General features: G+C 37.0%; 1 protein-coding gene across 3 annotated transcripts in view; it reads right to left on the bottom strand.

Annotated features, from left to right (window-relative positions):
- FGF14 (fibroblast growth factor 14) overlaps positions 1–24,060 on the bottom strand; it is a 624,162-nt gene that overhangs the window by 349,968 nt on the left and 250,134 nt on the right. The window contains exon 3 of one of the 3 annotated variants that reach the window (XM_060636741.3): positions 16,010–16,062. The exons of the other annotated variants lie outside the window; for them this stretch is intronic. The gene's annotated coding sequence lies outside the window, so the exon portion shown is untranslated. The remainder of the gene's footprint in view (positions 1–16,009; positions 16,063–24,060) is intronic. 3 annotated transcript variants of the gene reach the window in all.

Raw genomic sequence — 24,060 nt, 5'->3', positions numbered from 1 at the left:
ACCAATTGAGCCACCCAGGTGCCCCTCAAGGCCTATTTTAAATGCTTCATATTTAATAATGCATTTGACCCCAAAATAACTCTATGAGATAGGTCCTCATATTTTCTCCATTTCACAGGAGCTAAAGAGAAATCTTAATTAAATTGCTCAAGGCCATAGAAGTGGCATGTATATGAACTCAAACTGCTTGACTCCAGAACCTGCTCTCCCACCCACCAAATGATGTTATAACCAATAAAATTCCCTTGACCAGATGCCTCATGCCCAAGAAAGCACATTAATTGGGATTTGGTTATAAGGTATAGCATCTAAAAAACTGACATAAAGACGATGATGAAGAGAAAGGAGGAGGAGGAGGAGAGGAGGAAAAAGAGAGAAGGGAGGAAGGAAGGAAAGAAGGAAGGAAGGAAGGAAGGAAGGAAGGAAGGAAGGAAGGAAGGAAGCTTGGTAACAATGAGCTAATAAAGAAGCACCTCCATGTCAGGTAGCTTCCAGTAGAGCAAAACCAAAGCACAGAAAGAGTAAAGAATTTGTTCAAGGTCATAAAATTAAGCCTGCAACAGAGTTTTCTAGGTCATATGCAGCCGACCATGCCTGCTACCTAGATTGAGAAGAACCAACATTTTCTTTTAAGCACGTTGCTAAGTACAATTACAAAGATGGTAGAAAGAAAAATGAAAAGTTAATCAATAATTTGATTAAGTTAGAAAATGAACTTTTGCTTAAGAATAAGATACTTGAGAAAAGCATTAGGACAATTAATTAAAATGCATATAATGTTGCTGCTATAGGAATTTAGCTCAGAGAGGAGGATTAAGTAAAAATAGATTTTTCTTCACAGACAGAACATCGAGGGGGTACACAACAAAGAAATGGTAATAATTTTTTTAAAACCAGATGATCAAAGTTTTGCTCAATTTTCCAAATGCAAATAATGGGCAGGTTTCAAAGTCCCTACGCAAGGTCCTTCCGTTTTCACATGGTCCCTATTACTTTTCTTTCATATTACTCTACATCTTTAAAGCAGCTTTTGCATCATGTGGCTGATGTCACCAACTGTTTTAAAGGTGAATGATCTTTGTTGAATCTCATTCTCCTACCCCCACCCCCAACCAGATTTTAAGCTCTTTACATGCTGAGACTCGGTTTGGATTCATTTTCAAAGACCTACTGCAAGGCTCTGCACCAAATAGGCAAGAAACAAGAAGGGCAACAGTCCTTTGTATGAATTTAATATTTTAAAGTGGAAGTGTTTGGACCTAGATATAAGTGACCTTAGTTCATGGAAACACTGCCATGCTTCAGATCATTCATCATTTCTCTAGAATGCAAAGTACATTTTAGACACAGATAGTACCAATGAGACACAGCTTTACATAGGGATAAAGGATACTCTCCAGCCTATTCTCTAAAACCCAGGGAGTAGCAGTAGGGCAGGGATAAGAAAGAATGGTGACCAAAAAAGGATTTGAAGGTAAAAAGCAAGAATGAAAACTGTTCATGGCCAGGTAAATTCTGGGGAACAAGGTCTGTGCTATAAAAGGAGAGAAGAATAGAAAGTAGTATTAATTAACAGCGACTAAAAATTAAAAAGCTGCCCCATTTGAAAGTATTAACTGGGTTACTAAAAGAAACCTGGAAAAATTACTGTGGGCTGTGAAGTGTGGATCTGGGACAACAGAGAGTATAGGAAAATGCAATTTATAGAGTGGAAAGTTAGATGGGATTTTTTAAAAAGAACATTCAGTTTGACCACCATGATGGAGATATTTATGCTCTCAAGAAGAGAGAAATGTTGACGCATAGCCATGTTGGGGTTCTGTCACAGCAAAAGTAGAAGACAATGGAATATTCAGCAGTTAAATTAGGGGAGAAAGGCCCATTTTCTTTACCAACAGATTTATTTGATATTTACTGAAATTAAAGAGATTTAAAGCAAAAGGGAAATCAGGCTCCTCTTACACTTACGCATGGAATCAGATCTAGAGATACTCTGTACTGCTCATCTGCTCAAACCTCTAATATGCTGGGCAGATTTTGCTTCTCCTCACCCAAGAGCAGGAGGGCTGGTACCTTCCTTACTTATACTAATCTGATGTTTCCAGTATTTCCTTTTGTTTTTTCTACCATGACTAGCTTTCTCTTGAGTCTACTTCCTTTTGCTCCATTTTCTATGTTTATGTCTATTCATCAAAAAGTCCTTTTTAAAAATGAAAAGTTTATGCTGGTAAATAATAATGTTATCTTTAGCTTCCTTTTCTCTATATTTAAAAATAAGAATTCCTTTACCCTTTACACTTAGAAATAGTACTTTACACTTACACTTAGAAATAGTACTACTTTAATGTCGAGAACATGTCTCAATTTCTCCACATTGTTTCTGAAGGTCAGCAAACCATATGAAATTCCAATAATTCAATGTAAAATGTAATAACCATATAGTTCCATAGATGTTGTTATTGTTTTTAGTTTATCTCTTTATTGGAGTTATAAAACACTGCCTACTTCTTTTACTAAATAAAACCTTCAGATATTACTGTTTAATATGTAAACTTGATCAAATTTGCCCCATATTATTGCATCTCATCGATAACTTTTTTTTCCTAAGTTTGTCAAGCTAGTTCTCCAATTCACTAGTCAATTAGAATTCTTTGTTGTTGCCAAATTGGAAAGTTTTATCAACTTTTCTTACTATGTATGTGTTTATATTATAAAACAAAACATACTCATAGTAAAACTGATAGAAAATATATAAAAGTATTAAAAAGTCACTTATAGTGCCTTAACCTATAGATAGCCAGTGTTGATATTCTGCTGGGCATCACGTAGAATCATAGCGTTACTTCACAAAGACTAATAAACAAAACACTTGCTGATATACAAAGACCAGTCCATGAATTAGGAAGATGTTGGTTCATGGTAACTGTTGATGCAAGTGCATCCTGGCCAGCCATTGGATACTAGCCACTCTGGCTTGGGAGATCTTCCCTCAGGAAGATGGCAAGACGAGAAAGCCATTTTGCAGTTGGCTGTTTTGACCAATAAAGCAATAAACACTTGAAAAACTATTTGTGGGGCACCTGGGTGGCTCAGTCGGTTAAGTGTCCGACTTCAGCGCAGGTCATGATCTCATGGTTCATGGGTTCGAGCCCTGTGTCAGGGCCTGTGTTGACAGCTCAGAGTCTAGAGCCTGCTTCGGATTCTGTGTCTCCCTCTCTCTCTACCCCTCTCCTGCCTGTGTGTGTCTCTCTCTCCTTCTCTCAAAAATAAACACTTAAGAAAAATTAAAAAAAAAAAAGAAAAACTATTTGCTTGTTTGCTCTTAGTTTTTATTATAGATTGCAATGGATTGGAATTATTTCTTTTTAGAATAGATTTTGCATAATATAACATGGTATAATACACCCAAAAGTATTTCAACAGCTATTTATTGTCTAACTTTCCTTTGGGCAACTGTTGATGTGGCTATGAAATGGGTTAATATAAAAGTTTTACCTTATTATCAAGAGCTTAGAAGTTATGAGATTTCATTACTGTTCTCAGCTCTCGGGGAAAGCTTGCGTGGGGATTAGGCTGTTGGTTTCTCACCCAAACTTGCTCTTCTCCTTCAATTCCCACCTGGATTGTTAGCACCACCATTCAGATGGTGACCCACGCCAGAGAGGTCTTGACATTTTCTTCTCCCTCATTCTGACATCTGTCTCATGCACTTGCTTCACATCTTTAGATCATATCCACTTCTCTCTTACAATGTCTGGGCACTGTGTTTGAATGACAATCATCTCTCACCCAAAAGTCCTCACTGCTGCCTCTCTGTCTCACTCTGTTCTTTCTCCAAAAAAAGTATCCAGAAACAGATTTTATGATCTGCACCCACTCTGATCATGTCACTGTGGCTTAATGCTTGTCACTGATTCCTCATTCTTTGCTCTGTTCAAGATAAATTCCAAACTCCTTAGCAAGACACCCTGGGCCTTTTAATATATGACCTCTGTTCAACCCCCACGTTTTTCTCCTTCTACCCTCTAGCCTTGCCTGTCATGCTCCAGCCTTACTAAACAAGCTTGGGTCCTTGGAATGCAGGCTTTTTTTCATGATGTTGCCTCTGCCTTAAGCACTTCCCCTTTCTTCATGGCCCCCCTCTCTCCATGTGTGTCCTGCTTTGCTTTGCTTTGCTAATTCAGTATCAACCTCAAGCTCTGTATTTAGACATCATTCCTCTGGGAAGGCTGCTCTGATTCCCCACCACCACCACCACCACTGTAACCTGGAGACCTGTGCCCTCATAGTCCCCTGACTCTGTCCCTACTGCTATTTACCTGACCATCTCCTCCCAGAAGGAGCTCCCTGGAAACACAGAGAGAAATGTTACCTCCCTGTGTCCTTTCACCCAGCACGATGTTGTGCTAATAGTAAGAGCTTAATACGTATAAATAAGTTAATTAAAATTATTGCATTTCAGTCCAATACCACTTTCATTATTAATCAGGATCACAATCCCATATCCTGATTCATATCAACCAGCAGTCATTTCAGGGGGATGCAAAAGAGATGGGTTTTGTGATCAAAAACACAGCTCTTCCATCACCATGATGAGTGATTAATGGCTCATTACTCAACCTCTCCAAATTGCATTTTCTGTAAAATGGAGGAAACTAATACCTACCTCATAGGACCAGCTGGCAAATCAGACAGTGAAGTAGAGCCCCCACTTCTGGTCTGGATTATTATTTAGACACAAACTATATTGTCCACAGCACCCCCACCCCCACCCCCACCCCCACCCCAGTCATGTGCATCCGTGGGATGAAAATCTGCCATTTCTTCAGTCAAATGCTCTACCCCTGGGCTATACCCCCAAGAATCTGCTGCTTCTGAGTGTTAGATGGTTGGTGTTTATTATTCTACTTTCTATAGTTTTCTGTATATTTGAAGTTTTCAATAAATAAAATAAATAGGTTTTTTTTTAACCGAAAAAATGAAATGGTAACAATTCTTCCTTTCCGTTGATGGGATTGAAAATAAAACCACCAACACTGAGCCTGTTAGGTCAAACATACAGTTGAAGTCTCTGTCCTACCATGTTAAGTGTAGTTTCTGTGCCCTTCATGCACTAATATTTTTCAGAGATTAAAATAGAATAAACAAGCAGCTGGATTAATATATTTTATATTTGTATCAATTTAAATAAAATAGGTATTGAAAGTTCTGGTACATGCTAGGTAGTGGTATAGGAATAACTTGTGTTATATACCTTTATAATTCACATACTGTATATTTCATGATATATTGTCATGATTTCATTTAAATCAAAGATAAATGTTTTAGAATATTCATATATCTTAATATAATCTATTTTTAATATATTATCACTCTTATTTTTATTGTAGTAAGATACATAGAATATAAAAGTCACCACTTAAACCATTTTTAAGTGTACAATTCAGTGGTATTAATTACATCTAAATCCTATGCAATCATCACCACTATCTATTTTCAAAATGTTTTCATCATCTCAAATATAAACTCTGTACCCATTAAACTCCCAATCCCTCTCTCCTGTCTGGCCCTGGTAACTAACCTCTCACCTGCTTGAGGTCTCTATGACTCTCCTATGCTAGTGACCTCATCTATGTATGGAATCATAAAATATTCACCCTTTTGTGTCTGGCTAAGGTATATGCATGTTATAGCCTGTGTATTTTTACTTCATATATTTTTACTTTACCTCACTTTTTTACGACTTGGATAAAATTCCATTGTACATACATAACATATTTTCTTTGTCCACTCATCTGCTGGTGGACACTTGTTTCCATCTTTTGGCTGTTGTGAACAATTCTGCAGTGAACTCTGGCATACCAGTATCTGCTCAAGTCTTTGGGTATACGCCTCAGAGTGGAATTGCAGATCGTATGGTAATTCTATACCTAATTTCTTGAGGAACTGTCAAACTGGTATCAAGCATAGTCACAACCATATTCCAATTTTATGTGACAACAAATTTAATAATAGTAGTAGCAACACGAATCATGTTACTAAAAATGCCAAACTTTTATAGAGCACCTCCTCTATGCCAGCATTGCATCTAATTTTTTCAACAACTCTGTATTATAGTTATTAGGAATAACCCCATTTTACCATAGTTATTAGGATTAAGCCCATTTTACCAAAGAGGGAACGGGGTTAACAAATGAAGCCATTTGTTTACATGGTGCTGAAGATGGAATGAAATCTCCTTCTCTATGAAACCCCTAAAGAAGATCTGACCGTTGATATCGTGTGGGTAGACTCAGAGTCCCAGTGACTAGAACAACCTGCTCAAGGTCGCAAGCTGAGTACTGCAGGGTCTACACTATGACTCACCGATCGATGACCTGTCCAGTGCTTTTCATTGCACCTGGCTACCTGCCCCAAACTCCTCAAATGTATAACATTATTATCCTTTTATATCTATAAATTTATATTCTCTTTTAAATGAAGCTCTGTGTATCTCATCAGGAGAAAATAAGGACCAAATTTAATAAAATAACAAATACCTATTTATTGAGCAATGTCTTTGTACTAAGCATTAGACCAAGTTTTTCACACCTATTTTCTCATTTTAACTTCACAACAAACCTATGAGCGATGTATCATCAATTTTTACTTTTCAGGTAATGTGTAAACTAAGTCTCAGAAAAGTCAAAGAACTTGCCCAAGGTCACACAGCTACTAACCTGTAAAGCAAGACTTTGACTCCTGGTTTGCTTAAATTCGAAGTCCATTATGTTAACTCTTATTCTGTAATACCTCTCCATCATAAAGAAAATCAGATCAAGCATCATGAGTATAAATCTTTACGTTCAGAACAAGAAACCATGAATCAGAACCACCAATGCTTATGGCTTTATTAATAAAAATCACTTGATTTCTTAAAGTTCTACTCTTTTTGTTACAATTGTCAAATTCGTGGAATGTTGGTTGATCCTAGATTCCTTCTGGGCAAGGCAAAACGGGAGAAATTTCCACATCACTGAGCAGTGCCAATGACTTGCATGAAGGACAGACTAAAGAAACAAATGAATGAGGTTTACAATAAGATTGTTAACAGAGCTACAGGTAAATAGTAATAACTATTTTCCTGTCCTGTTATATTAAATGGTCTCTGTTTTCAGCTGTCATGTGTCTCTCACTGTGAGTGACAGAACAAACAAGCATGGCTAAGCTGTTAGCTGTTCTAGTGCTTTATTCCTCTATCCCCCCTCTTGCAATGAACTTGCTTCCCTCACCAAGACAGAAGGACCGTTTTGGGAACACTGCCCACCTTAGCTGTCCTAGAGAGGCCATGTAGTGATCAATAGTGTGGTTGTTACTTCACACCGCCCAATACCAAATCCTGGCTCCATTGCTTACTAACAAGTGAAACTAGACAAGTTGCTTGACTTCTCTGCGCCTTGGTTTCCTCATCTGTAAAAAGGATAATTATAGGATTGTTTAACTCATCTAGTTGTTAAGAGGGAGATCTTTGGGGGGATGCGTCGGTGGCCCACTCTGTTTAGTGTCTGACTTCAGCTCAGGTCATGATCTCACGGTTCATGAGTTTGAGCTCAGCATTGGGCTCTGTGCTGACAACACAGAGCCAGCTTGGGATTCTCTGTCTCTGTCTCTGTCTCTCTCTCTCTGTCCCTCCCCTGCTCGTGCTCTTTCTCTCTCTATATTCCATAAATTAATTAAATAAATAAATAAACAAACAAACAAACAAACAAACATTAAAAATAAAGAGGGAGATCCTTGGAAGAGTAGCCTATACTAGGAGCTCAATAGTTGTAAGCTATTATTACTATTATTATTATTATTATTATTATTATTACTATTACTATTATCCCTTACTACCTAAAGAGAAAAATCAGTCTTTCCTGAACTCTGGCTTCTGTGAGAAGCTGGCCAAATATGACCATGTCTGACAAGAAGGTTGGCCAAGTAGGAGGCAGAAGGCCCCTTAGTCCCCAGAGCTTGCTGTTAACAGAAAACTAAGCAGGAATTCTATAATCCCCATTTGACTCTGAACATAAGTTCCACAGAAAGGAAGTTTGAATTAGTTCTAGTAAATCAAACTTACTAGATTTATTAACAAAGATGGGCCACATGGCTCACTCTAATGTGACTGTTGATTTGGTAAAAGCCCATTCTCACCCTCCCATAAACATTTGTTAACACCTCCATGTCACAGAGCTGAAGGAAAAAAACAGAAAATTTGAATCTCATTCTCAGGATCACTGGTCAATGTGTGGGGGGTCAATGCGTGGTCAATAGGTGCTTATTTCTAAAGAGAAGTGGCTTAGGGTGGGAGATATTAATGGCATTCTCCCCGGCCATAGGCAGGCTTTTATTAATGCTGAGTTCTCTTACAATTTGAAAATTACAACTCTCCTTTAAGGAATCTTTTCAATCTGTATTGAACCAATTTCTGAATACTGAGGTTCATTAATAATGTCATTGTGATATAGTTTTGTATCTACTTAGAAGAACTCCACAGAGTTGGGAAACTATTGACCAGGTGCAAATTCGTCTAATTTTACCAAAACATGGAGGAATCCCATCACAAGTAGAATAGATTTCTATTTGTTACCAATCAAGAATTGTATATTACATGAATATTTCCATTCCCCAATTCCTTATAATATATACATGCTAACCATTCTTTTTGGGAAGACAACAGCACAATGAGTATAGTAACACATTACTCTTACTATGAGTTCTTACTAACAAAGGATTAAAGGACAAACTGACAAACTGAAGTTTCCCATTTCAGATCTATTCTATTGGGTTATAACACATGATTTCTTTGACCTCCCCAAAAGCAATAAAGTATTATATTAGTTTTCTGTTCCTCCTGTACCAAATTACCACAAACACAGCAGCTTGAAACCACACAAATTTATTACCTTATAGTTCTGGAGGGAAGAAATACAAAATAGGTCTCATTGAATATTGTCAGGGTATCAATAGAGCTGTGTTCATTTTGGTGCTCTAGAAAAGAATGGGTGTCCTTGGCTTTTCAAGCTTCTAGAAGCTGCCTGAATTCTTTGGCTTTTAGCCCCTCCTCTATCTTAATCAGAAATGATGAGCTGAATTGTGTATACATCACATCGCTCTGACCTCCTCCTCTGCCTCTGTCTCCCACTTTCAGGACACTTGTGATTACTTCAGGCCCACCTAGATAACCCAGAATAATTTCCCTATTTTAACGTCAGCAGGTTAGCAACTTTAATTCTATCTGCATATTTAATCCCCCTTTTGCCATGTAGTATTACATAGTTATAGGTTTGGGGGAATTAGGATGAGGACATATTTGGAAACATTACTCTATGTACTACCAGTATAAAGGAAATTGGAAGTGAATACAGGGGAAAAGCAAATGCCCTTAAATGACACTTACAAACATCCCATCCACCTGTCTTGATCTAAACTGTTAAAGCACACAAAAAGCTGAGTGCATGATATGCTCCTAAACTTCTTAAGGGAAGGTCACGCTCTGGTTAGCCTCAAGGATGAAATCCACTATACCTGCAAACTGTAATTACAGAGCAAATGCTTAGGGACTTTACTCGGAAAGGTTGTAGAAAAGGTCAATGTTGTCCCAGAACAATGAAACATGTTCGCCCCTGCTTCCTGCTTGCTTAGATAGAATTTACACAAAATGAATACATGCATAACAATACTAGGTGCATTCTTGCATTGTGGAGAGTCAACACATTCAAAGAGAGCAATTTAGAAATAATTTAAATTAAAAGCAAAAATCTCTAACTGATGTGTTTCTGATGGCCTCATTTAGACATGCATTCCTTCCTTTGCCCTCTTATGTTTCTACCTAGAAGGCTAAGTCCTCTCTGCAAGTGAGCAGTTGACAAATTGGTATATGTTTCTGGTGTCCTTGCCACTTGTAAAACATCCCCCCTTGTCTTTTCAAACCGCGGAGGAAAAGCTAATTTTTATTAAATCAATGCCCTCACGTGAAGAAACCACGATAGCTTCCACCGTTTAACAAACATAGTTGAAAACAAAGCTTTCAGTTCCCTCAATCACATGGCTTCTTCCTTCCTGCTTCAGGTTCTCTCCTGCTGCCTTCTACCCTAGTCCTTTTCTCTCCCTGGTCTGTCCGCTCACCTTTCCACACACACTCACCTCATCCTCACCTCCTTGATCTCGCTCATGTTATCTGGCCTGTAATTGGTTCCTTTTCTCAAAACCATTGCAACATCCAGACTCCAATTACTTTAATCAAATAATACAACACAGATTAATCTCATATTCTGAAACCCAAAGTAGTTAAAGACATCGAGATTCCTAATTTGTTTCTATGTATTTTTGCTGATCTTCAAGCATGTCCTAGGTTTAATTACATTACATCCCACATCTTGTTTTATATTTCTCCCAGTACTTAAGACAGAACTAAATGCTCTAACTCATTAGTAGTCACAGAACCACAAATTACAACAGTGAAAAATAATGACACATTAGATTCATCAAAATAATAGAAGTTAGAAAAGTTGATAGTATCAACTATAGATATGAAGAGTCTAGAACGCTTATGCCTGTGTGGATATAAAGTTGCACAGCCATTTGGGCAACCAAATTGGCAGGATGTATGAAATTAAGAATTTGTTTGCTTTAAAAGTACGTCAATCTTACTCCTGGGTGTGTATTCCAGAGACCCCACAAATGTCATCAGGGACACAGATGAAAATATTTGCCGTGGACTTTAAAGTGGGAATGGGGAGCTGCAGGTGGCCCTGAGGTCCATCGTGAGGGGGCTGAACAGTAGGCTGTACTGAAAACACACTTTATAATAGTATGTAGCATAGAGAAGCAATATGGCAAGATAGTAAACACATAACGTTGCGGCAGAGGGGGTGGCAAAACCTTACAGCATAATGTGGTAGAACCCCTCCCTAATGAATATGGTGGAGGCCTTCTCAGAACAAAGGAAGGCAATGAGCAACGTGGCCCAATCAACTCCTATACACGTATGTATAACTGTGACACAACTCTGTAACTCGGACCGTGTCCAATCAGACTATATGTGTCACATATGTGGAAGACAAAGAAGTAGAAATTGCATAAAGGGCTACACCCCGCTGCACTCGGGGCTCAGCCTTTTGGGGTCATAGCCTGCTGAGCCGATGTGGGCATGAATAGGGCTGCTTCCTGGATAGAAGAGCTTCAGTGTCCTGTCTCTCTGTGCGAGAATCCTGCTACAATAACATTACTCCTTTAAATTTAAAACATATACACACTTATGCTAGGCAAAATAAGTCAGAGAAAGACAAATATCACATGATTTCACTTATATGTAGAATTGAAGAAACAAAACGAACATAGGTGAAGGGAAGGAAACATAAGATAAAAACAGAGAGGGAGGCAAACCATAAGAGACTCTTAAATACAGAGAACAAACGGAGGGTTGCTGGAGGGGAGGTAGGTGGGGGGATGGGTTAGATGGGTGAGTGGCATTAAGGAGGGCACTTGTGATGAGCACTGGGTGTTGTATGTAAGTGATGGATCACTGGGTTCTACTCTTGAAACCAATGCTACACTGTATGTTAACTAACTTAAATTTAAATAAATAGTTTTTTAAAAAATCAGAAAAAAAAACATATACACACCAAAACATTACATATTGGTATATTTTATATTTAAAGACAATGAATGTGTGCATTAGGAGAAAATAATAAGTAAGCAGATAGATGGTGCTGGATCAGATAAATAAGATAGATGAGTGACCTTGCAAAGACAATTTTTAATATACAGCTATCAAGCTCGGGCATGATTAACTAAATCTGAGGTCAGAACTAAAAAAGCAGATGAGACACAGACAGGTGCAGATACACAGACTCCAGAAATCCTTTATTTAAAAGTTACAAGCGGTTTTCTGTCTTTTAGAGGGTTTATTTTTGGCCAAAGGTACCATTATTTACCCTTCATATAAATCTAAAAGTGACCAATGAAACATTTTGTAGAACTGTTAAAAAAAGGCTTTCAGGTGTTTTGTTGACCTAAATATATTTCCATTTGAGCAGCTGCATTAACTTCTGAAAACATAGCCAGCAGGGAGCTTTGAAGCATCTGCTATCAAAACCATCAGAACAGAAGGCCTTTCTCTTCTATCTCCTACAATTACATTGAAATGAATTCCTGACCATTATTTCCTACCCTCAACACATTTAAGTTTCATCAATAGTCTCCCACAAGTATAGCGCTATAATATTTTAATGGAAGGGTTATTTTAAAATAATTATTTTTAACTGCAATTCTATGTCTGCACTGCTTTTAATCCAACAAACTGTTACAAATAGCTCCTTGTTCATAGTTATTATGCAAAATTTAGAGTAACATGACCAGTATGGAATTGCTTCTCTTAATTAAACAAGTGTGCAGAGAAAAGGGGCATAGGAAGGTTTGCTTATACTTTAATAAAAAAGAATCATGGACTTACAAAAGTCTTATCAAAATGGACTATAATTTAGGCCAGGCCAAATCAGTTCTCTGTAATATTTATAGATAGATAGATAGATAGATAGATATAGATATCTCAGTTCTCTATAATATTTATATATATTATATATATTTTTCTCCCAATGCAGTGTTGATTACATTAATATATATATATTATTTATATATATTATTATATATTATACTCCTAAAATATATATATATACCACTATATATCTATATGCCTACATTTACTATAGAAGACTATGTATATGTTAGAAGACTTCTCTATAGAATAATATATAAATTAAAAGAAACACAAGAAATGGAAATTGAGAAGGCAGCATTTCCAAAGGAAAATTCATTCTAATCTACCAATCATGATTCACTGATTTGAAAATCTCATGACAACAGTCCTGACATTTTTTGAGGAGTTAACTGACAACTGATGTAAACAGGAGGCAGGGTTAACTAGTTAAAAGTTTGACTTGGTTTCACTGAAAGTACATTTTTAGTTCTGTTTGTCACACAGCAGTGTTGACCAGGGGCTGCCTTGTTTGGAACTCCCTGATTTCTGCATGTGGGGGTTATATCCACATCATGTGCGTGGGGAATAGGCTGTGTACATGTTTCTTAACTAGTATGAGAAATCGGACACACTTCACTTTCCTTGATTTCTTTCTGAAAAAAAGCACAAATTGAGCAAATGTCTGAAGCTTCAAAAAACAAAAGCCACGAACAATAAATTTCAGTTTCTTTTGTCAACTTTTTTCTCCCAATGCAGTGTTGATTACATTAAAACACTCCATTGTCTGTGCTCTTGAACAAGGCACTGGGCTAGACATTGTGTATCAAACACAAATAAGATACAGCCCTGCCTGGGGAAGATTAAAATCTCATCAGAAAAATGCAAATCTGATGCATTCCAGAGAGGGCCATGCAGAGAGGAGGCTGTATACAGGAAGGGCGTTAAGTCAAGCTCTGGATTGTTTCAGTCTTGTCTTGCATGCCTCCTTAGTCTTTCCAGTGCTTAGGAAAGAAGATCCCCAACCAGCATCATCTGACCAGATCTGTAAGCGTTTCCTGAATGTGCTCAATGGCACAGGCATACATCTGCCACTTCAAGAAAATCAAGTCTAGTGGGTGGAAAACAGTACTTATGACTGGCATCTCCATAAGGCACACATCTATGCTCCATAGTACTCAGTGATTAAAGTAATTATGGGCATCAGGTATTATTTAGCCTGTTTAGGACTTATGCCTTTGCACACAGCATAGTTAATAATCTTAATCACTTTAGAGTAGAAATTGTGAGAACCCACTAACAGTATAAGCTGGCAAAGAGGTCTCTTCTCCAGGGACAAGTGGGCTAATTGGTGGTGGCTGTTTGGAGCACCATGCTGAAACTCAACAATATAAAGTCATGAATGTTCCTTAATAATGATTGAAATGGCATCTGAAATGGAGTAACTCAAAATCAACAATTTGTGGTTAGCCTTTACGAAGTTGCTTCAATTAAGAATTTTTAACATTAGAGGCACCTGAGTGGCCCAGTCAGTTAAGTGTCCGACTCTTGATTTTGGTTCCAGTCATGATCTCACAGTTTGTGAGATTGAGCCCTGCATTGATCGAGCCCTAACAGAGCGGAGCCTGCTTGGAATTCTCTCTCTCCCTCTCTCTCTCTGCCCTTCCCATGTCTCTCTCTTTCTCTCAGAATAAATAAACTTTTTAAAAAAGTATTTTTAACATAAGTAAAACAAATGTCTCTGTTGGTACAAATGTTTCCTGGCCATATCTAAATCCTTAAACTCAAACCTCTTCAATGTATCCTTAGGCCAGTTTCTCTGATCTAACAAATCACAGAAGAAAATTCCTAGAAACTGCACATATGCTAAGAACAACAACAACAACAACAACAAAACGATAGTTGTCTCCTCTTAGAGTCCTCATTCCCATCTGACCCAAGTGAGATCTGGTATTAAGTCACTCATTTAAAACTAAGTCCACTTGCACCACGAAAAAGCTCAACAACATTTAGTTTCTATATGTCACACGGACACAGATCACACTTGAAGGAAAGTGATTACAAGAACACTTTATCTGAGCTATATTCTGAATTCTCTTAAAAAACCCCTTTAACTGGCGGTTTTTATTACAAGTAGCATAAAGAGAAATAAAAATGAGTAAGATACTAGGACTTTGGATGGCAGCTTTATAATGGAGTCTAGGATATTTGGAAAACTGCCTGTAAACAGTACTTTTCTACATGTGGGATTTGAAGCTCAATTTCAGTGGAATTTTAAATAAGACTAGCTATAATTCTTTTCTCTTATTTCACATGTCTCAATGCATTTGCATTGCAGAGCTGTGTTCCTCCCAAAAAATAGGATCTCCAAAAGTGAAATAGATCTTAACAGAGAACTCTTTAGTCAATGATAGTCTTTTTTTTTTAATTCAACACTCCATCCCATATCATTTTACATCTTAACAACAAATATTACTCATCTGGAATGCAAACACTGGTAACTGATATTTATCATGTATTGATTAGACTTGAAACATTGCATTAACCATTATATGTCTTTCATAACATGCAATCCTCACAGCAATCCTATGAAGTAGGTATTACCATCACTATCATGATGTCTATTTTATAGATGAGGAAACTGAGAAAGAGAAAGTTCAAGTAGCATGTCCGCGGCCATTATGTGGCAGGACTGAAGGCTGAATTCAGGTAGTCTCATTACAAGTTTGAGCTCGTGACTATTACATATTAATCACAATGACAAAAATTCACAAAAATAATCGGTTCCAATACACCCACAGCATTGCTTTGAAAACAGACCCCCCACCCTTATTCAAAAAGCTTTAATTGCTAAAAGCACTATAGCAACCAGAGTGGTCCCACGGGAAGAATTAGTTCTCCCAGGATCAATATAGTCAGCAAGTCTAACTCTAAGGCAGCCCACAGATCAAATAAATAAATTCTAAGAAAATAAGCTGAGATTCATAAAGTGAGTTCACAGGCTTGAACACATGAAATAATCCCAAGAAGGATGACTGATATTAATATGAAAATTTACTATGTCCAGTGAGCGACCCCCCATACATAAAAAATACCCAAAAAGTAACTTAGTTTTCTCCATGATTGTTATCTTAACTAGCTCATATATATTTGATTTATTCTAGATAAAAATAAAGTAATGATCCAATGACATTCTCTTCTTGTCTCCCATACTTGGCAAATAGACCGGCGGCTGTGGAGTCTTTATCAAGGCAAGGATAAATGCATGGACATTAGATTCCAGTGGTCCCCCCCCCACTCCCTCACCAATGGGGATATGTTCCAAGACCCCCAGGGGATGCCCAAAACTGCAACCAGTACTGCACCCTACATATGCTCTTTGTTCCTGTACACACACACCTCTGCTAAAGTTTCTTTTAAAGAGATTAATAACTAATAATAAAATAGGGCAATTATAACAATATACCATAATAAAAGTTATGTGAATGTGATCTCCCACTCTCGAAATACTTTATTGCACTGTACTCTCCATCTTCTTGTGATGAGGTGAGATGATCAAATGCCTATGTGAGGAGATGAAGTAAAGTGAATAATGTAGACATTGTGACATAGCGTTAGCTTACTATTGACTTTCTGATAGGTCAGAAGGAGGATCATCTGATTCCAGACCATGAAAAGTGAAACCACAGATAAGAGGAAGTACTATACCTATGCAGACAATATTTATAAAATTTGTGACAATGAGAAGAATCTGAAACTAGGCCACTCTCCCCATTATATTTTAGAAACAGCAATGAGGTCACTTCTAAACTCTGCTAGGTTTTGGATGCTAATATGGTGCCCTTGCTTCACTGTGTGGTTTATACAGCCATACAATCATTCCTTCAGTATCTGCTCTCTGTCTGCCACTTTTTAATAAACTTAATTTTTAATTGTTTTTCCAGTGGTTGCCATGTATTTGTGTTGAAGGCAACTCATCTCAGACATCTATTTCTCTTAACAACCAAATCAAAATAATTGACAAAGGTTAAAAGCCAAATTTTACAACCAAGTAATGCTTACTATCTTCACAAATTAACTAAACTTTATCCTCTGAAAATATAGTCTGCATAAATAAAATTATTTGAGCAAGAAAATCTGGAGGCTGCAATTAGACTTTGGATTATTCCATCATAATAAAATAATATGCAGCCAAAATATTTGTTCATATGTTTGATGTGTCCTGGATAAGACTGGACTCCAGTATTTTTTAACACTGGATGAGGAGTTCTTCGGAAGGAACTGCTTTAGGCTTGGTGCAACCCAGTTTTCTGGACTGGCACCCCAAATCTGTAGGCTGATGCATACATTCCAGTTTTTGTTTGCTGTCCTGGCATAGCTAGTAATATCCCTCATTTCACTCTCAAACATCTTGATTTGGGGGATAAATTGTATAGTCATCATACATCAGTACCCTACAGATCTGATAACCAAACTTTGACAATTGTACAGATGTTGTACTATTGTTTTTTGTCTTAGTAAAGCCAGAGGTCAGGTCCCATTCATCAGGTGGAGTGAGACTGTCTGAAAGGAATGGACGGTCTCATTGTCCATCAATGAAAGGTGTGAGTCCTGGGATAAGATGGGGTGGCACAGGAGGTGGGCCTTAGGCTAGGGTGACAAGGGAGAAAAGTACCAGACCTAGAATTGAGACTTCAGCCTGGCTGGACACCAAAGTACTGGGAACCTCTTATGGTAGAAAGTGGACTACCATGTGGAATAAGTCCCAAGTTGAGAATGGAGGCATGGAAAGACAAAAGCTGTGCATTATTCCTTTGGTGATCCTTCTGTCCCTATTATCAAGAGACTCTTCCATAATTTCTCATTGTTGGTTTCAATGTGGGAATTCAGGAAAAGAGCCTAGATATTTACATGGAAAACCATGTTAAGGTGGATGCCTGCCACCCACGGCTAGAGCAGCAATGGTGGGAATGGTCACCAATTCTGGGTACATCAATGCCTCCAGCAGCTCATTAACTGAGGCAGCCCTCCAGTGGAAGGACACAGGAGAAGGATGCCAGACATTAGTTCCTGAATACAGTGGCAGGCACACTTCAAAGGAAGCTAATTTCTTGCAATAAATCCAAGTCTCTTGCTCCCTTAATCAGTTCTACTTTCAGAAACTCCAGGGGAGGATTCCAGTTGGTTTGGCTTGGTTTAGATAAAAAGCCCATTTATGCACCAATCAGCTTTGGCCATGTAAGAAAATGGACATCTCCAATGAAGGCAGTGGAATTTCAGGAAGAGAAAAAAGAACTGGGCATTAATCCAGTAGAAGTCTATGAGAGCCATGAGGCCAGGATCTACTGCTATCTGGGTATTTTCTATCAGAGTCAATTCTTGCTATGTTAAACAAGACCGTTTCTTTTTTCATCTAGTTCTTTAAGGGTACTCATCAATACAAAAATAAGAAACAATTTATGGCCTAATGCATCAATTTAAAGAGTTTTCATAAAGTGGATTTTAAAACAAGAAAATGCATTTGTGAAAAATGTGCTTGCTTTTTTTTTTCAAAGAATCACAGCATTTTGCTGGACAAATGGATCATAAAAATCATAAGGAAATAGACTTTTGTGATCTAAGAACTTCCTCTGGCCAGACGAGTGGTGGGTTTATTTTATAAATATGTACTTTTGATACATTTTAAAAACATATCAAGCTCAGTCACATAAGATTTTTCTCTAAGTATGTGTATGGGTTAACATTATTATTTAGCTGTTTGGATGCTGAATCATTATGCACCGAAAGGAAGAAAAAAAAGCTTTCTCTAACTTCTTGCATAAATTTGTGTATCCACCACTAGAGGGCACAAATAAGGCTGCTTTCTGGGGAAAAAAAGGTTTTGAAAATGACAAAATTCCAAATTTGGAACAGTGACTGAGTAAGATATAAAGATATTGCATGTTTTCTTTAAATCTGAGAAGAAAAATCAAAACATACTCACATTTAAACATAGACCATTTAGTTCTGTTCTCTCCCTCTCTTTCTCAAAAAAAAAAAAAAAGTATTTATATGTGAGGAGAGTAAGAAATATCAATGGCTCACAAAAATATAGACATCCATAAAATTATTGAATTGAAATAGCTATCAAAAAATAGACTAAGATAAAATTACTGCTACAGCAATATGGCAAAATGCCACAAATTGACAAAAGTACTCATATTTGTCCAAACCACACTTTGAACCTTTGGGGTAATTCTCTCCTAAAATCATCAAGCACAATACAGTTCACAAAACTGATTCTAAACCTTATAAATATCAGGTATACATTGCATGTCTTCTTAGTAAACATGATACGGTGGTAAAAATAGGGTATGATTTGCTTGCTGTCTTCACACAATAATGTGCTTGAGTCATGCTTGTAGAATACCTCCATCTTCAACAGCTGTTTTACTCCTTTAAAAAAAAAAGGAGGAAAAAAAACAAACAAAAAACAAAACCCAGCCTCACCAGAAAAAAGCAAACACTCCCTAATCTTGTCACCCTAGATGTTTGACAAGTACTAATCACTATGGTTAGATATGATGTCTCTCTTGATTTGTTTTCAGGTATTTTGAAGAAAATCTTTCTAGAACCAGTGATTCTACTGGAAATAAAAGCAAAGGAAAGTTTGCTGAGATGCCTTTAGGTGGAGAGAGGGTGGTGAGGTGAATGGCACAATGATTTGACCTTAGTGACAAAAGTGAAAATGCTCCAGTGTTTCGGATAAAAGTGATGGGTGGGCAGTTTCTATGCCTTTTACATCTTGAATTTCCACCTGATACATTTCAAATCACTAATTTTCAGACAGCATCAAGAATGTATCAAAATACAGGTTACCTTCGCTTGATTGAAATTTCTCTAAAACACAAAATTTTAAACATTATAAACAATGACTTATTGATTTTCATGAAATTGCTCAGCTTAGTCTCTCCCAATGTCCTTTTTAAAAAACACACTTTTAATTATTTTTTTAAAGGTCCCATTCCACAAGCAACAAATCCAATACCTTCTTCAAATGTTTTCCTCTGCTCAAACCCTGCTTCCTTTCCTATAGGAGGACACAAACTAAATACACACACACACACACACACACACACACACACGTATACATACACACTAGAAGACACATTATATATATATATATATATATATACATATACATATATATATATACACACACACACACACAATAATGTTAATAATAATGTGTTATATATACATGACATATATGTTAGCATGTATTAGTAAGTTATATATAAGTAGGTGTGTGTGTATATATATGTATATATATACACACATACAAAGGCAGTGGGGCAGCATGGTTTCCTCTAGACCCTTAAGTATCTAGCCTGAAGGATGTTTGTACTTCCTGTCTTTACTGTCAAACCTGGAGTATCTAAGTTTATGTATCCCATAGGATTACCTAGGTCTTATAAGATAACTATAATTATTATTAAATAGTTTCCTACAAAGTAGTAGTGGGTCAGATTATCAGTAAAATGCCCTCAAGTCTTAAAACCAAGACATTATGCATCATGCATTTTATGATTAAGGAACAAAATAATCATATGTTACAATTTAGTTTCTGATAGGGTCTATTGTATCCATCATTACCCATGATTTTGTTCCTAAAACACACTTGGTTAAATCACTATATATAAATATAAGTGTAAGTATAAGTATATATATAAATATAAATATACAATCACTATATATATAATCACTATATATATAAAATCACTATATATGTGTGTATATATATGTATGTATATATATGTATATGTATATATGTATGTATACATATGTATATATGTGTATACACACACACACACACACACACACACACACACACACACACACACATATATATAGTGTTTATTCAAAGGAAAACATAAGTAGAGATCCAGGAAATAAAATTACTAAAGTGGTATTTGATTAATATAAATTAATTTTGTGTATACATACTTTTGATGGCTCTTTACAGAATAAGTAAATTAAAACAGGATCCATATTTACAAGAAAATTTTAAATACCTACAGTTTTCCTTATGTCTATTCCTCTAGTTTATTTCTGGATTGTACCTTAGTCGTAGAGAGTCAGAAAAAAACCCTGAATTATTCAAGTAAGTGCTTGTAAATGGCAATAGTTTTTTTTTTAGCAGTTTGCCTTATAATTGGAAAATTCTTCAATTATACTGATCCAGGGGGCTCTCAGAAGAATATCGAGAAATGTTCTGTCTAAAAATTGAATCATTACAGTGTCTATCATCTAGTGTAATTCCGTAACATCTGCTATGGCGTGAATGTTTGTGTCACCGCAAAACTTATGTTGAAGCCCTAACCTCTGACACAATGGTATTTCAAGGCTTTGGGGAAGCAATTAGGATTAGGTGAAGTCACGAGGGTGAGGCTCTCATGATGGGATTAGTGACCTTATAAGAAGAGGCACCAGAAGCTCTTGCTCCCATGCTCACTCTCTCTTTCTCCCTCTCTTCCTCTTTCTCTCTCCTCACCATGTGAGCACACAGCAAGAGTCGGCCATGTACAAGCAGGAAAAGAGCCCTCACCAGAACCCAACCACACTGGTTCCCTGACATCAGACTTCCAGCCTCCAAAACTGTGAGAAAATAAGTTTCTGGTGTTGAGGCCACTCAGTCTATGGTATTTTGTCATAGAAGCCCCAGGAGACTACTACATCACCATTAACACAAAAGACTACTAGCACTCAACACCTTAAATAAGCACATAGCCACCAAAATTACAACAGTTCCATGATGTATGCATGGGTATGTGCATGGGCTATGACACAGAGTGCCCAAGGCTTGCCTGGCATCCGATTAAGCAAGGTGTACATAAATTGTAGTAGCAAACTGTACCATTTTACACACATGACAAGGGGAAGCCCAAATGAAGAAAAGTGAGACCAGTGTAAACTCACAACTTTTGCAATTAATGCCAGTACAAGAAAATCAATTATATGCAGTTATGTCTGAAGTCATGTATTAATAGGTTTGCCCACCAAAATAATTTAACCGGCAGCATGAGCTGATGGTCTCCAGCATGTTACCATTTGATATGTTATACATTACTGTGTGGCATTTATTATGGTTTTAAATACATTTTAAGATGTGCTTCAAAATAAGTTCAAATACAGTGTTAGCAGAATCTCTGAAGCATTTCTTCAGAATTGTATTATTTTTTGAAGTACAATTTGAAAACCCCTCAGTGAGATGATAAGTGTGGCCTTTCATGGCCATCGGATGGTCAACATGGAATGATACCAATTTCTATTTCCATTATTCTCTGTCCACTCAGGCCCCCTAGGTGAACCACATGTATTCATAAATACAGTATTCATCAGTAAGTCCCAATAACACTTTCTAACTTAAGTGCCTTACCCAATCCAGCACACTTTGTCCTCTACTCTCGATCTTATGCAACTCAAAGCTTAAGTCACCAATACCAAAGATACAGGTGCTTTAAACATTTTTCATCTGAATGAGCATCATGCAAACAAAGAAGGAAAAAGGATTCTAAAATTATGACCTAAATCAGAAAAAGTTAAATCATTTGAGCAATGAATATCTATCATCTACCTGTCTATTCAAATGAATACATGACTACAAAGTAATTTTCCAGTAATATCTTATACAAAAATTCCAAAATAAACATTTCTGGATTTTGTTATGCTATTTGACCAGTGAGACAGATGATCTTGATTGCCAAGAGCTACTGTGACCTTTTTTCGGTTCTAACAGAACCTCAATTTTGGTCAAGGTATTGTGAATAAGGATATGAATTGTGCCACTCAGAGGAGACTGAACCCCTTTTTAGTGCTATTATGTGAATTATGACTAAGTTAAGGCAATGACTGATTTAGGAATTGGCTTAGGACCCACTTCTGATGAATGAGCTATGTGAGAAGCTCTACTGGGGATGGAGGGTGTTAGGTGATGACATCAGGGGATGCTGCATCCATCCTGCAGTCATGAGGGGAGAAGCCAACCCACCCATGTAACCGAGTAGCAAGATGGAAAAAATAGATCCTAGTGAATGTCATTTTGCTGCTGAATTAACTAATTCCAGAACTTCCCTACCTCCTGACTTCTTATTTATATTTAAGCAAATTTTAATTGGGTTTTCTAATTTTTCATTTTGAAAATACATTAAGTCATACGACCCACATCTATTATACATATGTACTCCCTTCAATGGACAGTTAAAATGGCTAACAGTCTTTATGCTCCAAAGTTACTGTCGTGTGCATGGTACTCATGAATAGGAGATGTGATAAACTTCTCCCCAGAGCTACATAGGCCCCAAAATCACCTCAGGAATTACTGCCACATTAATAAAATTAACCATTATGCTTTTACCCTAATACATTTTTGGAACAGAAAATCCTGCCAAAAGGGAGAAAGAGTATTTAGAGAAGTATATAAACATTATTTTATTTGCGTACAAGAGATATGAAATCCATTTACTGCAAAAGAAACACACAAGAAAACATCCTTGCAAAATCATTCCTATTTATTTTTCAGAAATGTTCTACTTAGGCTCCAAAGATTGTGCATCAGGGAAAAACAGCAAGTATGTCATAAAAGACCAAGTCCAACCTAACACTTCCAGAAGCAAAGCAAATTACTGAATTCAATTACACCAGAGCTTTTATATTCTGCAAGCCTTGTTCTTGTGAGTCATAAAAGTCTTCCTGGTTGCATATCCAAAGTCACTTCATGTTGACTATCAATGTCAGTGGGGGAAAGGGGGTTCTGTTCTGTTTTATTTTATCCTTTACAGTGCAACATGTAATTTATGTGCAGCACATGGTAGTTTAGATTGATTCTAGTAGCTCTTGATGGGGCCTTGAAGCATTAACCAGCTAATGAAGGGGATTTTGGTGGTTAACAAGGCATTTTGTGGGATGGCCACCAAAGTCGTATTAGTTCTAACAGAAGCATAAATAGGGCATGAGAGCACTATTTTCCCACTAGCACATTTTAAAAGGTGGCCCTTTGTCTCTGTTTGACATGTGCTAGAGAACCCATATACAGAAATGTTTCATTAATTCCCTAATTCATTCAATGAATGTTTTGAAATTGCCTCTATGACAGGACTATAGAGGGAAAAAATATGATAGTTAGAAAATACTCTTTTCCAAGTCCATTATAAGTGGGAAAATGGAGGCCCAATGAGGTGAAGTAATTTACATCAGTAACATCAATACAGCTATTTAGTGGCAGCATCAGGGCTGGATTCTAGATCTCTTACCTCCCAGGCCACTGTTCTTTCAACCACACCATGCTGCTTAATCAATAATAAAAATCCTTCAAATGGTGGTCTATACTCAACTACAATGAAGAAAAACATGAGCTTTGAAGAAAAAGAATAAAATATTTTTTTCAAACTGGTCCTAATGACCTGATTCATTCATTAAAAATGTTAATGAAAATGAATTGTAGGAGGCACAGGGAAGACCATCACATAAAATAACAGTGGCCGGAAGGGAAAAGAACAATATCCAAAGTGCTGATAGAAACT

The sequence above is a fragment of the Panthera onca genome, chromosome A1 (genome assembly GCF_046562875.1).
Source record: "Panthera onca isolate mPanOnc1 chromosome A1, mPanOnc1 haplotype 2, whole genome shotgun sequence".
NCBI lineage: Eukaryota > Metazoa > Chordata > Mammalia > Carnivora > Felidae > Panthera > Panthera onca.
The sequence above is the reverse complement of the archived record's forward strand: the minus strand, read 5'-3'. Positions and strand labels throughout refer to the sequence as shown.